Here is a 21,734-nt window from a genome sequence, read left to right on the forward strand (position 1 = left end):
TGCGATAGAATATCACTTCGCAATATAATTGTCATTTGTAATGCAATAGCTCATTGCAATTGAATTTTGCTTTGCAATATGATCCTCATTTGTAATGCAACAGAACTTTGCAAAGGAATATCACTTTGCAATATAATAGTCATTTGCTATGAAATAGAACATTGAATTGCAATTGAATATTGAAATGGAATATCAATTTGCAATACTATAGCCATTTGGAGTGCAGTAGCACATTGCGATAGAATATCACTTCGCAATATAATTGTGATTTGAAATGCAATAGCATATTGCAATGGAATATCACTTTGCAAAATGATCGTCATTTGTTTTGCAATATTATATTGCAGTGGAATATCACTTTGCAAAATGGTACTCATTTGCAATGCAATAGAACATTGCAATGGGATAGCAGTTTGCAATATAATAATGACTTACAATGCAATAGAAAATTGCAATGAGATATTGCATTGCAATATGACCATCATTTGCAAAGCAGTCGGGCTTTGAAATGGAACATCGCTTTGCAATAAAGTAGTCATTTGCAATGCAATTCCACATTGCTTTGGAATATCACTGCAATAAAATCATCATTTGAAATGCAATAGAACCTTGCAATATAATATCACCTAGCAATAAAATAGTCAGTTGCAATGCAATAGCAAATTGCAATAGAATATCGCTTTATAAGATGATCGTCATTTGCAATGTTATGCAATATTGCAGCGGAATATCACTTTGCAATATAATAGTAATTTGCAATGCAATAGAACATTGCAGTGGAATATCACCTTGCAATTAAATATTCAGTTGCAATGCAACAGCACATTGCATTGGAATATTGCCTTGCAAACTGATCGTCATTTGCAATGCAGTATCACGCTGCAATGGAACATTGCCTTGCAATGCGATCGTCATTTGCAATGCAATAGAACGTTGCAATGTAATATCACTTTTTCAAGATTATAGACATTTGCATGCAATAGAACATTGCAATGGAATATTAACTTGCAATATTATATTCATTTTCAATGCAGTAGAACATTGCAATGGAATAACGCTTTGCAATATGTTCAACATTTCCAATGCAATAGGATATTGCAATGGAATATAATTTTGCAATAAGAGAATCATTTGCAATGCAATAGCCCATTGAAATGGAATATCACCTTGCAATATGACCGTCATTTGCAATGCAATATAAAATTGCTTTGGAATATAACTGTGCAATATAATAGCCATATTTAATACAATAGCACAATGCAATTGTATATTGGTTCACAATATGTAATAGTACATTGCAATGGAATTTCACTTTGCAATACAGAATTCATTTGCAATGTAATGGAATATTGCAGTGGAATATTACCTCGAAATTGAATACTCATTTGCAATGCAATAGCACATTTAAATGGATAATCGACTGCCAATAAGATCGTCATTTGCAATGCACTTTAAAACTGCATTGGAATATAACGTTGCAATATACTAGTCATTTTCAATGCAATAGAACATTGCAATGTAAAGTCGCTTTGTAAAAAACTCATCATTTGCAATGCAATAGGTCTTTGCAATTGAACATCAATTGGCAATACAGTTGTCAATTGCAATGCAATTGCACATTGCAATGGAATATCACTGCAATATAACCGTCATTTGCAATGCAATGGGAAATACAGTGACACATCACTTTGCAATATAATAGTCATTGGCAAAGCACTATAACATTGCAACCGGCTATTAGCTTGCAATATAATAGTCATTTGCAATACAATAGCACATTGCAATGGAATATCGCCCAGCAATATGATCGCCATTTGCAATGAAATAAGCCATTGCAATGGTATATCACTTTGCAACATAGTAGTCACTTGTAATGCAGCAGAACATTGCAATGGAAGATCACTGCTATAAAATCGTCATTGGAAATGCAATAGAATATTGCAGTGGAATATCACTTTGCAATATAATAGTCATTTGCAATACAATTGCACATTACAATGGTATATCTCACTGCAATATGATCGCCATTTGCAATGTAATAGGCCGTTGCAATGTAAAATGAGTTTGCAACATAGTAGTCATTTGTAATGCAACAGAACATTGCAATGTAATATCACTGCAATATAATCGTCATTTAAAATGCAATAGAACATTGCAATGACATATCACTTTGCAACATGGTAGTCATTTGTAATGTGACAAAGCTTTGCTATGGAAAATCACTGCAATCACAGAAACACAGAATCACAGAATCACAGAAAACCCCACAGTGCAGATAGAGGCCATTTCGGCCCATCGAGCCTGCACCGACACATATCCCACCTGATCCCCGTAACCCCTACACCAACACATATCCCACCCTATCCCCGTAACCCCACATATTTAATCCCACTAACACTAAGGGTCAATTTATCATAGCCAATCAACCTAACTCGCACATTTTTGGACTGTGGGAGGAAACCGGAGCACCCGGAGGAAACCCACGCAAACACGGGGAGAATGTGCAAACTCCACACAGACAGTCGCCCGAGGCCGGATTCGAACCCGGGTCCCTGGCGCTGTGAGGCAATCGTCATTTGAATTGCAATAGAATATTGCAATGGAATATTGCTTGGCAGTATAGTAGTCAGCTGCCATACAGTAGCATATTGCAATGGAATGTTGACTTGGATCATGACCGTAATTTGCAATGCAATAGAATATTGCAATGGAATATCAGTTTACAATCTAATAGTCATTTCCAATGCAAAATAATATTGCAATGGAATATTGTTTTGCAATGTAACAATCATTTACAATGTAATATGACATTGTAATGGAGTATTAGCTTGCAATATAATAGTTATTTGCAATACAATAGCTCATTGCAATGGAATATCGCCCAGCAATATGATCGCATTTGCAATGCAATAGGCCATTGCAACGGAATATCACTTTGCAACATAGTAGTTATTTGTAATGCAGCAGAACATTGCAATGGATGATCACAGCAATATAATAATCATTTGCAATGCAATGTATCCTGCTGCAGCTACTAACGGGCCGTCTTGGGGCGCTGGAGCTGCGGGTGGATGGTTTGTGGAGCATTCATGATGCTGAGAGGGTTGCAAATGACTCGTACAGTGAGTTGGTCACACCGCAGGGTAGGGCTGCACAGGCAGTAGGGAAATCGGTGACCACCAGGCGGAACAAAAGAAACAGGCTGGTAGTGCAGGGGACCCCTATGGCCATCCCACTTTCATCCAGGTATACTGCTTTGGATACTGTTGGGGGGGATGACGTACCATTGGAAGGCAGCAGCAGGCAACTTCGTGGCACTGGGGATGCTCCTGCTGCCCAGGAAGGGAGGATAAAGAGTGGGAGAGCAATAGTGGTAGGGGATTCTATAGTAAGGGGAACAGATAGGCGTTTCTGTGGCCATAGACGTGAATCCAGGATGGTTTGTTGCCTCCCTGGTGCCAGGGTCAAGGATGTCACTGAGCAGCTGCAGGGCATTCTGGAGGGGGAGGGCAAGCAGCCAGAGATCGTGGTCCACATTGGTACCAACGACATAGGTAAAAAGAGGGATGAGGTCCTGCAGCAAGAATTTAGGGAGCTAGGTAGAAGATTAAAGAGCAGGACCTCAAAGGTTGTAATCTCTGGATTACTCCCGGTACCACGTGCTAGTGAGTATAGGAATAGGAAAATAGAACAGATGAATGCGTGGCTAAAGGGATGGTGCAGGAGGGAGGGCTTTAGTTTCCTGGATCATTGGGTCTGCTTCTGGGAAAGGTGGGACTTGTACAAGTCGGACGGTTTACACCTGAACCAGAGGGGGACCAATATCCTTACTGGGAGGTTTGCTAGCACTGTTGGGGGAGGTTTAAACTAACTTGGCAGGGGGATGGGATACAGAGTGGAGCTAAAGTATGGGGTGACTTACAGCCAAATACGGAGGAAAAACAAGTCAACAGGGAAGGCAGAGCAAATATGTGAAGGAAAAAGGGAATATGGCAAGGCTGGAAGGCATTTATTTTAATGCAAGGAGTCTTGCAAATAAGGTGGATGAACTGAAGTTGTTGTTGAACACATGGGAGTACGATATTGTTGCTATCACGGAGACATGGTTGAGGGAGGGTCAGGACTGGCAGCTCAATATTCCGGGGTATAGATTCTTCAGGCGAAACAGAGGGGGGTGTAAAAGGGGAGGGGTGTTGCAATATTAATTAAGGAGTCAATTACTGCTGTAAGGAGGGATTGTAGTGGTTCGTGTTAATCGCCACTATATAAAAGAGTATAGCTTCGACGAACTATAAATAAGTTGTTTATTTACCAGAACAGGATAATACAGCAGGTAAGGTAGCAGGTAAGATGGCTGACTGCAAGAGTAGCATATTGTAGATCGCAAGATGATTACAGCAGATAAGGTAGCAGGTAAGGTGACTGACTGCAGGAACACCATGTTGTAGGTCTTACTGTAGGTAAGATAGCAGGTAAGATGGCTGACTGCAGGAGCACCATGTTGTACACCTTGTCCCAGCGGGGACTCCACAAGGACTGCATTCCCAGTCCCGTGGGAGCGTGTGGGGAGCCTCATGACCTCCTCACACTCGGCTCTATATTCCCGACGTCACGTGACCGCGTCATGATGTCAGCTCATTCACGTGCGCTTAGGCATTCATGTGACCTGCGCCGTTGTCAGTGCATCTCCCCGTTATGGAGGGTGGCCTTTAAGACCGAGGTTACTAGGCCGGGCTGTGCCAGTACTTGCCGCGGGAGCGGAGAATCCCTTCGCTCCCGCTTGCCGGCTAATGCAGCCGAAGTCTCGATAGGCCGGGCTATGCCGGCGGCCGTCTTGGAAGCCCGAATCGGGCCGGCGGCCAGTGCGCATGCGTCGTGCGACGTCAGCGCGTTAGGTCGGCGGCCGACGCACATGCGTCACGTGATGCGTGACGTCAGCGCGTTAGGTCGCCTCTTAAAGGGGCAACGGCCCAACAGGTAAGTTAAAGAGGCAACAGTCCTAACTGGTAAGTTATACAATAAGTAAATTAAGTACATACAGTTAGGTAAGTTATACATACATAAATAAGTTAAGTTAAAGGGAATTATGTATATATCTCAATGTAAAAGACAACCGTTGGGAGCGCCACAGGATGATATATTAGCGGGTTCCTCTAATGAGACCATATGGGTAGAACTTAAAAACAAAAAGGGGGCAAGCAGTTTGCTGGGAGTGTACTATAGGCCCCCAAACAGTCAGGGGGAGATAGAGGAACAGATATGTAGGCAAATCTCAGAGAAGTGCGAAAATAATAGGGTAATAATAGTGGGGTATTTCAACTTCCCCAATATTAATTGGGATAGTCAGAGTGTGAAAGGCTTAGAGGGTGCAGAATACTTAAAGTGCAACCAGGAGAGCTTTTTGTGCCAACATGTACAAAGTCCTACAAGAGAGGGGACGGTACTGGACCTAATTCTAGGGAATGTAGCCGGGCAAGTGGTGGAAGTGTCAGTAGGAGAGCATTTTGGCGACAGTGACCATAATTCGGTGAGATTTAAGGTGGTCATGGAAAAAGACAAAGACGGCCTGGAAAGAAGGGTTCTAAATTGGGGGAAGGCCGATTTTAATATGATAAGGCAGGATCTGGCCAAAGTGGTCTGGGAGCAGCTACTTATAGGAAAATCCACATCAAAGCAGTGGGAGACTTTCAGAAGGGAAATAGAGAGAGTACAACGCCAACATGTTCCCGTAAAGGTCAAGGGTGGGACCAACAAGCAAAGGGAACCTTGGATGACAAGGGATATACAAAAATGCATTAGGAAAAAAAGGGGGGCTTTTGGCAGTAACAAAAGACTAAAGATGGAGGAAGCCCTAGAGGAGTATAAAAAGTGGAGGGGCATACTTCAAAAAGAAATTAGGAGAGCGAGGAGGGCCATGAAATAACACTGGCGAGCAAAATAAAGGAAAATCCTAAGATGTTTTATAAGTATATTAAGGGCAAGAGGATAACCAGGGAAAGGGAAGGGCCCATTAGGGACCAAAGTGGCAATCTTTGTGTAGAGCCTGATGATGTAGGCGGGGTTTTGACTGAATTTTTTGCATCTGTGTTCACTATGGAGAAAGACGATGTAGACATAGAAATAGGGCAAGGGGACTGTGATATACTTGAACATATTAGCATCGAGAGGGAGGAGGTACCAGCGGTTTTAGCAGGCCAAAAAGTGGATAAATCCCCAGGCCCAGATGAGATGTATCCCAGGCTGCTGTGTGAGGCAAAGGAGGAGATTGCAGGGGCTCTGACACAAATTTTCAGAACCTCTCTGGCCACAGGGGATGTACCAGAGGACTGGAGAACAGCTAACAGAGTACCATTATTCAAGAAGGGTAGCAGGGATAAACCAGGGAATTACAGGCCAGTGAGCCTAATATCTGTGGTAGGGAAATTATTGGAAAAAATTCTGAGGGACAAAATTAGCCTCCAATTGGAGAGGCAAGTATTAATCGGGAATAGTCAGCATGGCTTTGTCAAGGGTAAATCATGTCTGACCAATCTGATTGAATTTTTCGAGGGGGTGACTAGGTGTGTGGATGAGGGAAGTGCTGTGGATGTGGTATACATGGACTGTGATAAGGCTTTTGACAAAGTCCCGCATAGGAGACTGGTCAAGAAGGTAAGAGCCAATGGGATCCAGGGTGCCTTGGCATGTTGGATCCTAAACTGGCTGAGTGGCAGGAGGCAGAGGGTGATGGTCGAAGGTTGCTTTAGTGACCGGAAGCCTGTGTCCAGAGGGGTACCTCAGGGATCAGTGCTGGGCCCTTGCTGTTTGTGATCTACATAAATGATTTGGATGAGAATGTAAAAGGTATGATCAGTAAGTTCGCAGATGACAGGAAAATTGGTGGAGTGGTAAATTGCGAGGAGGAAAGCGTTAGGCTACAGGACGACATAAACGGGTTGGTCAGATGGGCGGAAAAGTGGCAAATGGAATTTAACCCTGAAAATTGCGAGGTGATGCATTTTGGATGGACAAATAAGGCAAGGGAATACACAATGAGTGGTAGGACGCTAGGAAGTACAGAGAGTCAGAGGGACCTTGGTGTACATGTACATAGATCCCTGAAGGCAGCGGAACAGGTAGATAAGGTGGTTAAAAAGGCATTACTGTTCCACGGAAGCTCAACGTAAACTCGAGGAACAGCACCTCATCTTCCGATTAGGCACTCTGCAGCCTTCCGGTCTCAATATTGAGTTCAACAATTTCAGATCATAACCTCGGCCCCTATTTCATTTTCACTAATATTTTTCCACTCCTTTCCTTCCCCCCCCCCTTTCCTTTTGTTTCTCTCTCACACCTGGCAGCTATCTTTTACCCTGCCAGTACACTTTACACCTAATCACAGCCTATTACCATCTCGTCTAGCTTCTAATCTCTTTTACTTCTTTTGGTTCTTTTATTCTTTTGTCCGATCACAGCCCTGCCTTCGATCTAGTTCCTTTTCTCTCCAGTTTTGAAGAAGGGTCAAACCCGAAACGTCAACTCAAATTTCTCTCCACGGATGTTGCCTGACTTGCTGAGTTTTTCCAGCATTTTCTGTTGTTATATGGGATACTTGCCTTCATTAGCCGAGGCATAGAATATATGAGCAGGGAGGTTATGATGGAGCTGTACAAAACGCTGTTAAGGCCACAGCTGGAGTACTGTGTGCAGTTCTGGTCACCTCACTATAGGAAGGATGTGATTGCTTTGGAGAGGGTGCAGAGAAGATTCACCAGGATGTTACCTGGGATGGAGCGCCTCAGCTATGAAGAAAGACTAAACAGGCTGGGGTTGTTTTCCTTGGAGCAAAGAAGGCTGAGGGGGGACCTGATTGAGGTGTACAAAATGATGAGGGGCATAGATAGGGTAGAAAAAGAGGAACTTTTCCCCTTAGTAGGGGGGTCAATAACAAGGGGGCATAGATTCAAGGTAAGGGGCAGGAGGTTTAGAGGGGATTTGAGGAGGAACTTTTTCACCCGGAGGGTGGTTGGAGTCTGGAACTCACTGCCTGAAAGGGTGGTAGAGGCAGGAACCCTCACAACATTCAAGAAGCATTTGGATGAGCACTTGAAATGCCATTGCATACAAGGCTATGGACCAAATGCTGGAAAATGGGATTAGATTGGACAGGGCTTGATGGATGGCACAGACACGATGGGCCGAAGGGCCTCTTTCTGTGCTGCATAACTCTATGACTCGATGACTCTATGAATGCAACATTGCATTGGAATATCAGTTTGCAATACAAATGTCATTTGCAGTGCAATAGATTATTGCAGTGGAATATCACTTTGCAATATAATAGTCATTTGCAATATAATAGCACATTGCAATGTAATATATCACTGCAATATGATCGCCATTTGCAATGTAGTAGGCCATTGCAATGAAATATGAGTTTGCAACATAGTCGTGAATTGAAATGCAGCAGAGCATTGCAATGGAATATAACTGCAATATAATCGTCATTTGAAATGCAATAGAACATTGCAGTGGAATATCACTTCAAATATAATAGTGATTTGCAAGGCAATAGCACATTGCAATAGGATAGCGATTTGCAATATGATGGCATTTGCTGTGCAGTAGAACATTGCAATGGAATATCTCTTTGCAGTATAATAGTCATTTGCAGTGCAAAGCATATTGAAAGGGAATATCACTTTGCAAATTAATAGCCATTTGCAATGCAACAGAATATTGCAATGCAAATTTAACAACAATATTTTATTCATTTGCAATGCACTACCACGTTACAATGGAATATCACTTTGCAATATGATCATCATTTGCAATGCAATAGGACTTTGCAATGGAATATCCCTTTGCAATATAATAGTCATTTGCAATGCAATTTAACATTACAATGGAATATCAACTTGCAATTTTAATTTAACTTGCAATGCAATACCACATTGCAATAGAATATAGCTGCAATATAAACATCATTTGCAATGTAATAGAACATTGCAATGGAATATCACTTTGCAAGATTTTAGTCTGTTGCAATGCAATTGCACATTGCAATGGGGTATTGCCTTGAAATGTGATCGTCATTTGCAATGTAATAGAACATTGAACTTGAATATCGCTTTGCAATTTATTAGTAACTTGCAATATGGTAGAACATTGCAACGGAATATAACTTTGCTCTATAATATTCATTTGGAATGCAATAGAACATTGCAATCGAATTTTAATTTGCAATATTATATTCATTTGCAATGCAATAGGACTTTGTATTGGAATAGCACTTTGCAACATAGTAGTTATTTGCACTGCAACAGAACATTGCAATTGAATATCAATGCAAAACAATCGGCATTTGAAATGCAACAGATCATTGGAATAGAATATTTCTTTACAACAGAATAGTCATTGCAGCGCAATGGAACATTGCAATGGAATAATACTTTGCAATATAATAGTCTTTTGCAATGCAATTGCAAACTGAAATGGAATATCGCCTTGCAATATAATCGCCATCTACAATGAATAACACATTGCAGTGGTATATCACTTTCCAATATAATAGCAATTTGCAGTGCAATAACATATTGCAATGGAATTTCAGTACAATACTTTCATCAGTTGCAGTGCAATAGAACATTGCAATGGCATATCAATTTGCAATATAATAATTATTGCAATGCAATGGAACATTGCAATGGAATATCTGTTTGCAATATAATAGTCATTAGCAATGCCATAGAACATTGCAATGCAACTTCACTTTGCAATATAATATTCTTTTGCAATGCAATAGACAGTGCAATGGAATTTTAACTTGCAATTTTATAATAATTTGCAATGCAATATCTCATTGCAATGGAATTGCAGTTTGCAACATAGTAGTCATTTACATTGCAGCAGAAGAATGCAATGGAATATCACTGCAAAACAATCGTCATTTGCAATGCAATAGAACATTGCAATAGAATACGTCTTTATAACAGAATAGTCATTGCAGTGAAATGGAACATTGCAATGGAGTATCAGTTTGCAATATGAATGTCTTTTGCAATTCAATAGAACATTGCAATGAAATGTCACTTTGCAATATAATATTCATTTGCAATGCAATTGCACATTGCAATGGAATAACACTTTGCAATAAAATAGACATTTGCAGTACAATAGCACATAGCAATTGAATATCGTATTGTAATATGATCGTCATTTGCAATGCAAAAGCATATTGCAATTGAATATCGCTTGGAAATATGATCGTCATTTGCAATGCAATAGGACTTTACTATGGAACATCACTTTGCAATACAGCAGTCATTAGCAATATAATAGAACATTGAAATGGAATAACGCCTTGCAATATGATCGTCATTTGCAATGAAGAAAACTTTGCAATGGAATATCACTTTGCTATTTAAAAGGAATTTGCAATGCAATAGAACATTGCAAAGGAATTTCTCTGCAATAGTACCGTCAGTTGCAGTGCCATAGAACATTGCAATGGGGTTCGATTCGAATATTGAGAAAACACAGATGGAGGCGGAATTGAGGACAAGTTCAGAATTTATTAAAACAACCAAAAGACTTGTGCACAAGGGAGAGCCACCCAGCTTCCTCAAGCTAGGGGTGCACTCTCGAGGGACAAAGAGCGGTTCATTCAATTTATACATTTCTATAAGCAACGCCCACCTACTACAGAATGGGGGTGTACATGTACAAATTGTGTCACAGCAGTTACTGTTTATTGGTTTATGTGGTTAGTCACTCAACTGACGTGCCCACCACTTGAACTCGGGCACCCTCTGACCATGCCAGTCACAGATGTTAGTCGTTTCATCCTACTCCCCACATTCCTGCTGTTATCTCTTCCCCGTTGTCGGCATAGTTTATAGTTTGAGAAAATATATTTTAACATTAACTGTCGATCAAGCAGGATGGATACAGGCCGCAGTGATTCATGTACCCTGTGATTGGAACAATGTTCGTTGTTAATTGCACCCTTATCTCCTGGGTGGACAGGCTTTGTTTGGACAATGGCTCTACTGAGGCTGTGAACACAAACATTCCGAACTTTGATAAGTAAATGGCATCTTGCAGTCTGCAAATCTGCTTCAGTCAGCTAAACCTACACTATTGCTAAATAGGAGGTTAACATAGTCAAGTATCCCAGAATTCATTGGGAACAAGCTGAACCTTTCAGTTCCCCCATCCGAACCCCAGAAAAGGAGCTTAAAGCGGGGATGGAGAGTATGCTCTCTACGCTACGATAATCTGATAAGCTGCTGGGTTTATAGTATGCCAGAAATGCATATGCGTTTTCCCAGATCAAATAGCACGAATGATGAAGGTTTTCCTGTAACCACCCCCCCCCAATTTGTTCTATACTTCCCCCCCCAGGCCTTTGGCTATTCCAGGTAGGCCGTACATTTGTTGCATATGGTATAGTGTGAATCCTGTCTGGGTGGCCACCCGTCGAGTCACCAGATATGCATCAGATGAGTAAAGTTAATATTTAGTCATTCCCTGATACATTATATGATTGCTTCATTATTCATACACATGATTTTTCCAACAAGTTGTTAAAGTCATCACCTGAAACGCTTGGAGTAGGAGCAGTACAAGCATTACCAGTTTTAACCACTTGTTTTGCAATTTGTTTCGCCCGAGTCCGTTTACATTTCCTGCATGTCATACATAACAAGATCAGGACAATCACTAACTGCACCACGACTAATACATGTGAAATCAGTCGGATCCATGGATGGATCTGTATATTTCGTCCCCAGTCCCAAATGCCATCCACCCACGTGGTCACCCTGATCGCGTCGATGTCTTCAAATCCGTGTTCCGTTGTTGCAGAGTATATTACACCTTTTGGGAGATCCGTATCTCCTTCCGTAATTGCCTCAGGTGCTCGTGCAGTAGGGGTATAGGATACTCAAAGGTGTTGATGTAGTTCCACAATCCATACTTGATGTCTTCAGACACCTGAAGAGAGATAATATTAAACTGGTGTATGATCACCAACTCCTCATGTCCAATCCGTACTGGAACTGCTGGTGTGCAGCAGAACTCTGTACTGGGGATGTCGCAAGTTAGATTGGCATATTCAAACGTCTCCAAGTCGGTGTTACACAGTATTCACCTTTGCCGGCGTATGCCATCTGGGTTGGCTTTGAGGCTGCATCCAATGCCTCCATGGTGCAATGAATCTCCATGCCTGTGTTAATGAACCACATTGGGCTTGCGGGCTTTGGCTGATTGCATGCAGGCATATGATGATGGCATCTCTGGAGACACATCCTTCCAGCTTGGTACCCATCCAGTTTCAGTTCACTATCACTGTGTAAGGTAACATATTGTTGTAAGATATATGTATGCCATCTTTTAGTATACAAATATTTTGTACCTGATATACCGCCCGCCCTTGTGCCTCCGGTGTCATCACTGGGACGACCAAAATGAAACCCAGCTCCCCAACCCCGTCTGGTTTGCATTCGACCTGCGTGGGATATACCCATACCATGGCTCGGAATTGGCAAACTCTCATATTGAGGCTACTTCATACGTGGCGTTGAGGTGGAGGCGGTGGCCGTGCAACAGTGGCTCAATGTAACTTAATTGACTTATCATAATTCGGTGAGAATTAGGAGCCGTCGGACGGGAATGTAAGAATACAGGTTGCACTGCCCTCCTTCAGAGGCAGGAGGGCCTCTAAAAGGGCTGAATATCCATTCGGGAATGTCCTCTAGTCCCTCACCAGCGGTTCCCAAAGAGCAGCTGTGTCGCAGAACCGGTGTATCTCCTCTGGCTGAGTAGGGTTAATAAAAGATTCTGAGTTCTGTTGGGATGTAGAACGAGGGGTCCGGTAGTCCTACCACAAAAGGGAGATAATCGGAACTCTAGAGTGAAGGGATGAGTTCCGAGGAAGGTTAGAGTTGTATAGTAGTGAGAGTTCGCAGGATCTCCGGTTAAGTCAATAAACTGGACCGTCGAAAGTTCAACAACCCCAGAAGTGGTGACAGTAATGAGGTCAGGCCCGCACATCTGTAAGAAAGAGACAGGTAAAATAGCGACCCGAAGAATCGACTTCGTCCTTCGAAATCCGGTCCGGATCAAATATAGGGGAGAAAAGACAGGTTATTATTTCGTTATTATTGCCTTATAATCATAGGGTCCCCAAGAGATTGGCGAATATCTTCCCCGGGCTCCATCACCGGCTTGGACTGGCTCCAGTGTCTCTATCTTACATCAAATGTTTCCTGTAGGCAAACGGAGGTTCCTGTACTTAGGAGGATCTGGAAGGGCCCATCCCACCGGGGCTCAAAGGTACCTCGAACCGGTCGCTGAACCATCACCCACTGTCCTACCCGAGGGGGCGCTTCCTAAATTCCCCTTTGTATTTTGGCGTCATCTGCCTCCTGTAAGTGTTGAACCCGAAAGTATCTATCCTGATTGGTCTCATTGATCAGGCATAGATATGTCAGGAGATTTGTCTGGAATTGGGAAGTGCCCCCATACCCTGAGGGGGTGCATCTTGGGGTAACACCATAGCTCGTCCAGTCATTAGTTCGAACGGGGTTAAGGCAGTGCCTTTGGTCGGCGTGGCTCGTATGCCCCAAGGAATGGGGGGAGGAATGTGCCAACCCTTTCCGGTCTGTAAATTGTCCTCAGTCACAGACTGTTTTAACGTACGGCTCATCCGTTGCACCATTCCTGAGGATTGTGGATGGTAAGGGATGTGGAACCGTTGTCGAACCCCCAGGAGGGCTAAAGCCTGTTTCATGGCCTTGCCGGTGAAGTGGGTTCCCTGGTCGGAATCTATCTGGTAAGGCACCCCCCATCGGGGAATGACTGCCGTCGCTAGGATTTTCGCAGCTGCTTCGGCTGTATTCCTCTTAGCGGGGAAGGCCTCGACCCAACGAGTAAAAAGGTCGATGACTACATAGACATGGTAAAACCCGCCGCTGGGGGGTAGGGGTCCTGCGAAATCCATTTGTAAGTACGTCCATGGTCCCCTGGGCCACCAGGCGTGCCCCCAAAGTATATGTATGCAACACCCGATTCCCGTTTGGAGGCAAGGTAGACATAGGCGCCCATACTCGTGGATCTCTCTGGCCATGCTGGGCCACCACCAGGTGTCAGCTATAATGTAATATAACTTATACCCGCCCAAATGCGCAGGCTCGTGGTAAGATTGTATCAGGGTGCGTCAAATCGACATAGGAACCACGTACTGGGCCTCGTGACGCCAAAACCCACGTGGATCTTTGTACGCTCTCTCACGCACCCAAACTGTATATTCTCAGGGGGGTCGGAAAGGTACACGGTTTGTAACGTATCGTTCGGTATATCTTCAGTCAGGGAAGCCTTTTCAGTTCGTACTACTTCCTTTGGACTAAGGGCCATCACAGGGAGAGCCAATGCGACCCGTCGGGCGGCAAAATCGGCGGCTCAGTTACTCTGGATTTCGAGGGTGTCCCCTGCCTGTTGGGCGAGAATCTTAACTACCGCCCCCAACGTGGGGCCGTCCACTGCCTGAAGGATTTCGGCGATCGTGGAAGCATGTTTACTCGTGTTGCCTAAAGTACTCAAATATCCCCGCTGCTGCCACAGGCGGGAGTTGTCGTGGGCAACGGAGTGGACATATTGGCTGTCTGTATAGATATTGCCGGTTGTTCCTTCTGTCAATTGAAGGGCTCTAGTGAGGGCAGTGATTTCCACCAGCTGGATTCCTCCCATCCCCAGGGCCCACTGGGCGAGGGTCTGCCCTGATGGACCTACTACTGCTTATCCGGTGACCCGTCGGCCCTCGTGGTAATAACTGGACCCATCCACATACAGGTCTAGGCAGGCCTCGACTATGGGTTCGGTTAGGTGGGGTCCCTGACTATTGAGATGTAAGTTAGTGATGCAGTCATGGGAGTCCCTTCGTCGATTAGGAAGGATGCTGAGTTTGCTCGAGGGTCGGTTACCACCTCGATCCGAACCCCCCTACCGAATAAACAAGCCTCCCATCTCGCAAGTCTCTGGTTGGAAATAGTTTTCAGTCTACCTGCAAGAAGTTTCACGAGGCTTTGGCGGGAAGATGGTACCGGGCACGAGTAATATCCTACTGGTCGTATTCGATCCTTCTGGGAATGTCCCACTACCGCACTATACGCCAGATTGCCCACCCAATTCCACAGGTGGAGTGGTTTAGCTGGGTTCGGGAGACCCATGGCAGCTGCGTTGGCCAAAGTTATTTTGACCATCTCAAAGGTTTCAACTGACTCTGGTGTCCAATTCAGCCTTGCCTCTCCCGGGGGCCCTCCATTTAGGAGGTCGTTTAGAGGGCTTGCCAATTCGGTGAAGTTGTCTACGTAGGTACGGCAATATTTAAACAATCCCATCACGCTTCGCAGGCCAGAGGCAGTGATCGGTCGCGGCATCTGCAAGAGTGCTTGAACCCTTTCGGGGGACAGGGCCCTACTCTCTGGCGAGATGATCTGAGCAAGGCAGGTAACCCGAGGAAGCCTAATTTGAGCTTTGATCGGATTCAGTTTGAACACTCCAGGACACACGTCAGGGCGTCCAGCTGAGCTGAACGTGAGGGACTACCAATGCGAATGTCATCTGCATATTGAAGACAGGCAGAATCTTGCATTCGGGTATCTGCTAATGCCGGCTGGAGAGCCTTCTCCAGGCTCTCGTGAAAAATAGTAGGTACATTGTGAAATCCCTGAGGCAACCAGGTCCAAGTATATTGGATGGACTGCACAGTGAAAGGGAAGTGCTCTTGTGATCCGGGATCCAAAGGACATATCCAAAATCCGTTTTGGATGTCCAGTGCCGTGAATATGGACAGGTCTGGGTGGACGCCGTTTAAAATAGTGGCGGGATTCGCCACTAAGCATGGCGCTTGGGATTGAACCGATTCAGTGCCGTATAATCAATGGTTATTCTCCAGGATCCATCTGGTTTCTGCATTGGCCATACCGGGCAGTTGGTGCGAGAGCGGGACTTTGTCACTATACTGGTTTCTAATAAGTCTACTGTTATTGACACAACGGCCCGTGGGGCTTGTGATCAAAGCGGGTATGTTCGGTGAGCCTCGTGGTAGGGTCCGTGGGCCCTAACAGGGTCCATCTCCGCTCTGCCACAGTCTAATTTGTGGGTGGCCCATGTGAGATGGTAAGCCTCGCAAACTCTCCCCCATGGGCCTTGCTCCACCCATGTGCACTTAAGCGGGCAGAGGTCTTGTACTCTGTATTGTCGGGCTTTATATTCCTGGAAGGGAAATCTCCAACCTTGTGGACCCCCTACTTCCATTAGATGTTCCCTTGGAGCAAATGTGCCTCTCTCTGATGGAGCATGTCTATACCTAAGAGCAGGCCCTCACTGTTGGGAGCTATCCACAAGGTGATCCACCAGGTATGAACCCCTGGCGACAGTTGCAGGGGAAGTAAAACACTCCGATGGAGAACCACCTTTCTCCACTAGCCCTGGTTATCTGAATGCTTTGATCTATGGTGGGAAATTCGGTGTCGTTTATCGACACCGAGACCCCCGTGTCTAAAATGGCACAGTGCTGCTGGCCATTTAGGCACGGATGTGTGGACCCCGGCTCCGCGGCCGCGGAAACAGACTCGCCCTAGTAGCTGGCGTGGAGGGCTCGGAGCACCTCCATCTCTTGGTTTGACAAACCTCTCTTGGGTTGTCCCTGAGGGCATGAAGCGGGTCGGTTCGAACTCTGCTCCTCTCTCCCTCCACCCTATCGGTAACAGTCGGCCTGTTGATGCCTAGTGTGCCCACCATTCAAAGGGTGGTGTGGTAAGGCTTTTCCAATCCCTGGAGTAGACGATCTATAATCCGTGGGTCGTCGTGATTAGCGGGAATGTCATTTGCCTGGCCCCAATGTTCATACCAACCGATTGCTCGATCAATGTAGACATTGGGGTTTTCTCCGGGACTCTGGCGCAGGGCAGTGAGCCCCGTCCAGGTGGCGGTGCCGTTGCCCAGTCCGGTCTGAACCCAAGTATTCAAACCATCGAATTGGATCTCGTACTCTGTCGCCGTGACTGGGGCATTCATGGCATGATGTCCCAATGCCCCATAAACAGCAGAGGGATATTTCACCTCGATAATATTTTTTATGTCTTGTATGGGTAAATTAAAGTGCAGAGCAACACTTCCTATTCGTGCCCATACTTGAGGTTGGGATTGTGCCTTTTGAGTTCGGGAATGAGAACGATGACGCTGGATCTCTCCTGGGGCGTTAAAGACTGTGCCTCACCCATCGCACCCCGTCCACCTATCTCTGGGTATTGGGCACCTACCGCCTGATTAACTCGCACGGGGGCCACGGGATTGGATTTTTCGGCCCCAGACTGAAACAGTAAGGGGGGGTAGATACGAGTGTATTCGGGGGGCACGTGTGCTGGGTGATCTCGACTCGTCGAACCTCTATGGTCCCCAACGGGGGCTTGGGATTTAAGGTCGATGTATCTCGAGCCTCTTCTTGTAGAGCCTCGACAATGTCATTCCTTCATTTTAATTCGTGTAGGTTATCAGTCCCTGGTGGCTTGAGGTTGGACTTTGACTTTAGCCTCCTGCACGTGTCTCCAGGCCTCTTGTAACAGGGCCGTTCTCCCCCCCTTGCCCACGATGATGTGTCCCATCTGATCCATCCAACTAGCACGTAAAACCGCCCCGTAATTGGCTTGTTTGGCATCCTTCTGTTCCTCCCACCACTTTATTTGGTCAACTACTGGGATTCTTTCTTTCCACCCCTTTCTAATTATCTCACTTTGAAATTTCAAATTAGCCTCTCGGACCTGATTTACGACAGTGACACTGGTGGCCATAGCCGGAAAGTCCGCTGAAAGATGTCTCCGCTCGTCACCCATGTGACCCGCATTAATTGTTACGTATATTCTTATACTCTATCTTATAATTTATTGGCACAAATGTATCACCTTATAAACTAAAGCAGAAATATACATTTATGTCTAATCAATACTGTCAGTCCGTGGTCTCCATGAAGAAAAATTTACTATGTGGCTAATTTAATCCTGACTGGCCCATACATGGTTTTTAGCCACCCTGGTTAACGAGCGAGTCCTTGTTCCTCCTAGAAGCCTTACTCTGACTTATTTCCTTAGGACACGACGCAGTTCTCGCCTCAGCCGTCAATTCCAGTGCGTAAATCCTATGGTCCTTACCTGCAGTATCCCACTTTTGACACCAACTGTTAGATTCGAATTTGGAGAAACCACAGATGGAGACGGAATTGAGGATCAGTTCAGAAGTTATTAAAACAACTAAAATACTTGTACACAAGGGAGATCCGCTCAGCTTCCTCAAGCTAGGGATGCACTCTTAAAGGCCAAGTAGGCGGTTCATTCAACATATACAGTTCTATAAACAACGCCCAGCTACTACCGAATGGGGGCGTAAACGTACAAACAGTGTCACAACAATTACTCTTTATTGGTTTACGTGGTTAGTCACTCAACTGTCGGGCCCACCACTTGAACTCAAGTACCCTCCGACCATGCTAGTCACAGATGTTAGTGTTTCATCATACTCCCCACATTCCTGCTGTTATCTCTTCCCCGTTGTAGGCATAGTTTATTGTTTGAGTAACCATGTTCTTATCCTTAACTGTCGAACAAGCAGGGTGACTACAAAGGTCACCGTGATTCATGTATTCTGCGACTAGTACAATGTTGGTTGTTAATTTTACCCTTATTTCCTGGGAGGACCGACCGTGTTTAGAGAATGTCTCTACAGAGGGCTGTGAACACACATTCCGAAGTTTAATTAGTGAAGTGGAGTCTCGCAGTCTGCAAATGTGCAGGGCGGTTTATTCCATGTTATGACATTTTCTGCATGGGACTGTGCTAACCTTTCCCTTCAGTTGTTATTGAGAGGCAGATAAGATTTGCAGAATTTGATAATCTTTCTTTGTTTCCTTCTTCCCTCGTGCTCTCCCTTTTTTTAACAAGACAAAGACACATTTCAATCATCAGTTACCAGTTTCAGAACTAAATCAAATCAACGTGGTACCGTGGCCCAGTGGTCTAAGGCGCTGTATTTAAGTTCCAAAGGCGTGGACTCGAATTCTACGGCTGCCAGATGTTACTGCACCAACAATGTAGGGTAACCTATGGCCTATGCCATTCTAATCCTGTGACTGTGGGAGTCTGGCTCGGGAAGCAGATTGATTGTGACGACACGAATACCACCCCCTACCCCACCATCCATGTTAGGCCTGAAAAGTGTCTGTCAAAAGTTCGGAACAGGCGGGGAGGAAGTAACCATTCCGAGAGGTTTGTGTTTCTGAATACCTAATTCTTGTGGCTCTTCTTGACATTTCCCCATTCAATGTACAGACCCTCTCCTCAGTCTGCCCCTCGAGACATGTCACCACACATTTCTCTCCAGCTAATTTCAAAACATGTTCTACACACCCCCCTCATGGTTTGCCCTGGAGTCCCCAATACTGCGTCAATTGTAGCACTTTCTGAAATTCTACCCGTGTCATGTGTTTCGTCAAGAGAGACTGAGGGAATTAGGCAGATCAAGCGTCGCTGAGCCTATGTTGTACTGAAACAGGGGTTCGGTTCATGAAACAGTGCTACAGCATTCGGAATAGAGGGAGCTTTTCGAGACCTGATGGGTTCCGCCGAATCAAAAGGGATGGAGGTGTTGACAGGCAGGACAGATAGAAAGTGGGGAGTGTTTAGCCTAGATGTGGAGGTTGTTCCTGTAGTTGTTCGATGGAGTTCCTTCAAGGATGTGATTCTGAATGCAATGGAGCAACGTGTTCCCATGATAAGCAAAGGTACTGAATGTCATTACAGTCCAGCCTGGTTCAGCGGAACTAACAAACAATTCATCCAGAAGAGAAAAAAAGAATATAAGGTGCTGACGGTGAATGGCACCGAATTCAGGCGGTTGCAAAACAAGAGTGTAAAAACTGCAACAGAATGGCGAACAACAATTTCACATTGAACATGGCAAGTGAAGAGATGGGTAAAAATATTGCCAGAGGAAAGTTGGGACTTTATTCACAAAATGTTTTAAACCACTTACTTCTGTTGTGGTCCACAGAAGCTTTTGATAACGATGTAGTGGTTCGCATAAAGGAAAAGGTTGAGAACCGCTGCCTTAAAAAGAAGAAATGCCTCCCGGTCTCAGTCCAAAATGGCCGGCCCCTCACGGAGTGCTAGCAGCAGAGAGTGCCTTTTGAGAGTTTGGGTAAGTGAGAGAGTTGGGGTGTGAGGTGCTGTTTTTGTCTTGTTTTTGTCTTGTCTTTCCTGCCAGTCTCAGGATAAGCAGGCATCGCGGAGGCGGTGCAGCGAGGTGAGGTCCAGTCGAGACAGCCGGGAGCAGCAGTGGGTGTCGAGTCAGAGCAGCGATGTGAGGCAGCCTAAACAGGATCCACAGGCAACATTCCAAAGGGAGGTCAGAATTCAAAAGTGACATCACAGCTAAGCTGGTAGGTGATTGGCTGGTTAGTGATTACATTTGTTTTCCTTTTAAACCTATATAAGTTGGTAAGTTCATTTAAATAGAGGTTTGATATTCATCATCTGGAATCGTGGAAAAGGCAATTTAAAAATAATAATAATGAATTTAATTAATTACATAGAATGGCAGAGCAGGTGATGTGTTACTGCTGCAATATGAGGGAGCGGGTGGACACCATTGATGCTCATGGTGATCATATTTGCATACGTGTTGGCTGCTCGAGGAACTCTGGCTTCGGGCTGAAGAACTGGAGTCCGAGCTTCAAACACTGCGACACATCAGGGAGGGGGAGAGTTACTTGGACTCTGTGTTCCAAGGAAGTAGTCACACCAATTAGATTAACAAATTCAGATGTATTCCGTGGTCACAGGCGGGAGGGTGTGACTATGAGTGAGGCAGGTACGGGGATACAGAAGGTAGTGTTGGAGGAGCCGCAGCCCTAGCTCTTGTCCAACAGATTTGAGGCTCTTACTCCCTGTGAGGACAAGAACAGGGACTGCAGGGGGGATGAGCAACCTGGCCACAGCACCATGGAACGAGGGGCCATTCAAGTGGGGGGAGTTAAAATAAATGTTGTAGTGGTAGGAGATAATATCATTAGGGGGATAGATAGGGTTCTTTGCAGCCGAGAGCGAGAGCCCCAAAGGCTGTGTTGCCTGCCCGGTGCCAGGGTTAAGGACATCTCTTCTGGGCTGGAGAGAAATTTGGAGTGGGAGGGGGAGGATCCCGTTGTCGTGGTCCATGTTGGTACCAACGACATAGATAGGACAAGGAAAGTGGTTCTGCTGAGGGAGCATGAGCAGCTAGGTGCCAAATTAAAAATCAGAACCACAAGGGTAATAATCTCTGGAACACTACCTTATACCACGAGCAAATTTGGCTAGGGACAAAAAATCACAGAGTTAAATACCTGGCTCAAACACTGGTGTGGGAGAAATGGGTTTTGCTTCTTGGGGCACTGGCACCTGTACTGGACGGGAGAGAGCTGTTCCCTTGGGATGGACTTCACTTGGCCAGTGCTGGGACTAGAATCCTGGCGAATCGAATAACTAGGGCTGTCGAGAGGGCTTGAAACTAATAGTGGGGGGGACGTTTCAAGAGAGCGAAAAAAGAAAATGTCAGCGGAGAAGGCAATAGAGCAAGGTAGCTGTGGGGGAATTAAAAACCAGAGAGTGTCAGGAAGGGAGAGGATGTATAAAGATAAAGTTAGAGTAGTAAAGGGGTTAAAA

This window comes from Somniosus microcephalus, unplaced genomic scaffold, assembly GCF_052327205.1.
Source record: "Somniosus microcephalus isolate GS21.2 unplaced genomic scaffold, FLI_Smic_1.0 unresolved_chr5, whole genome shotgun sequence".
NCBI lineage: Eukaryota > Metazoa > Chordata > Chondrichthyes > Squaliformes > Somniosidae > Somniosus > Somniosus microcephalus.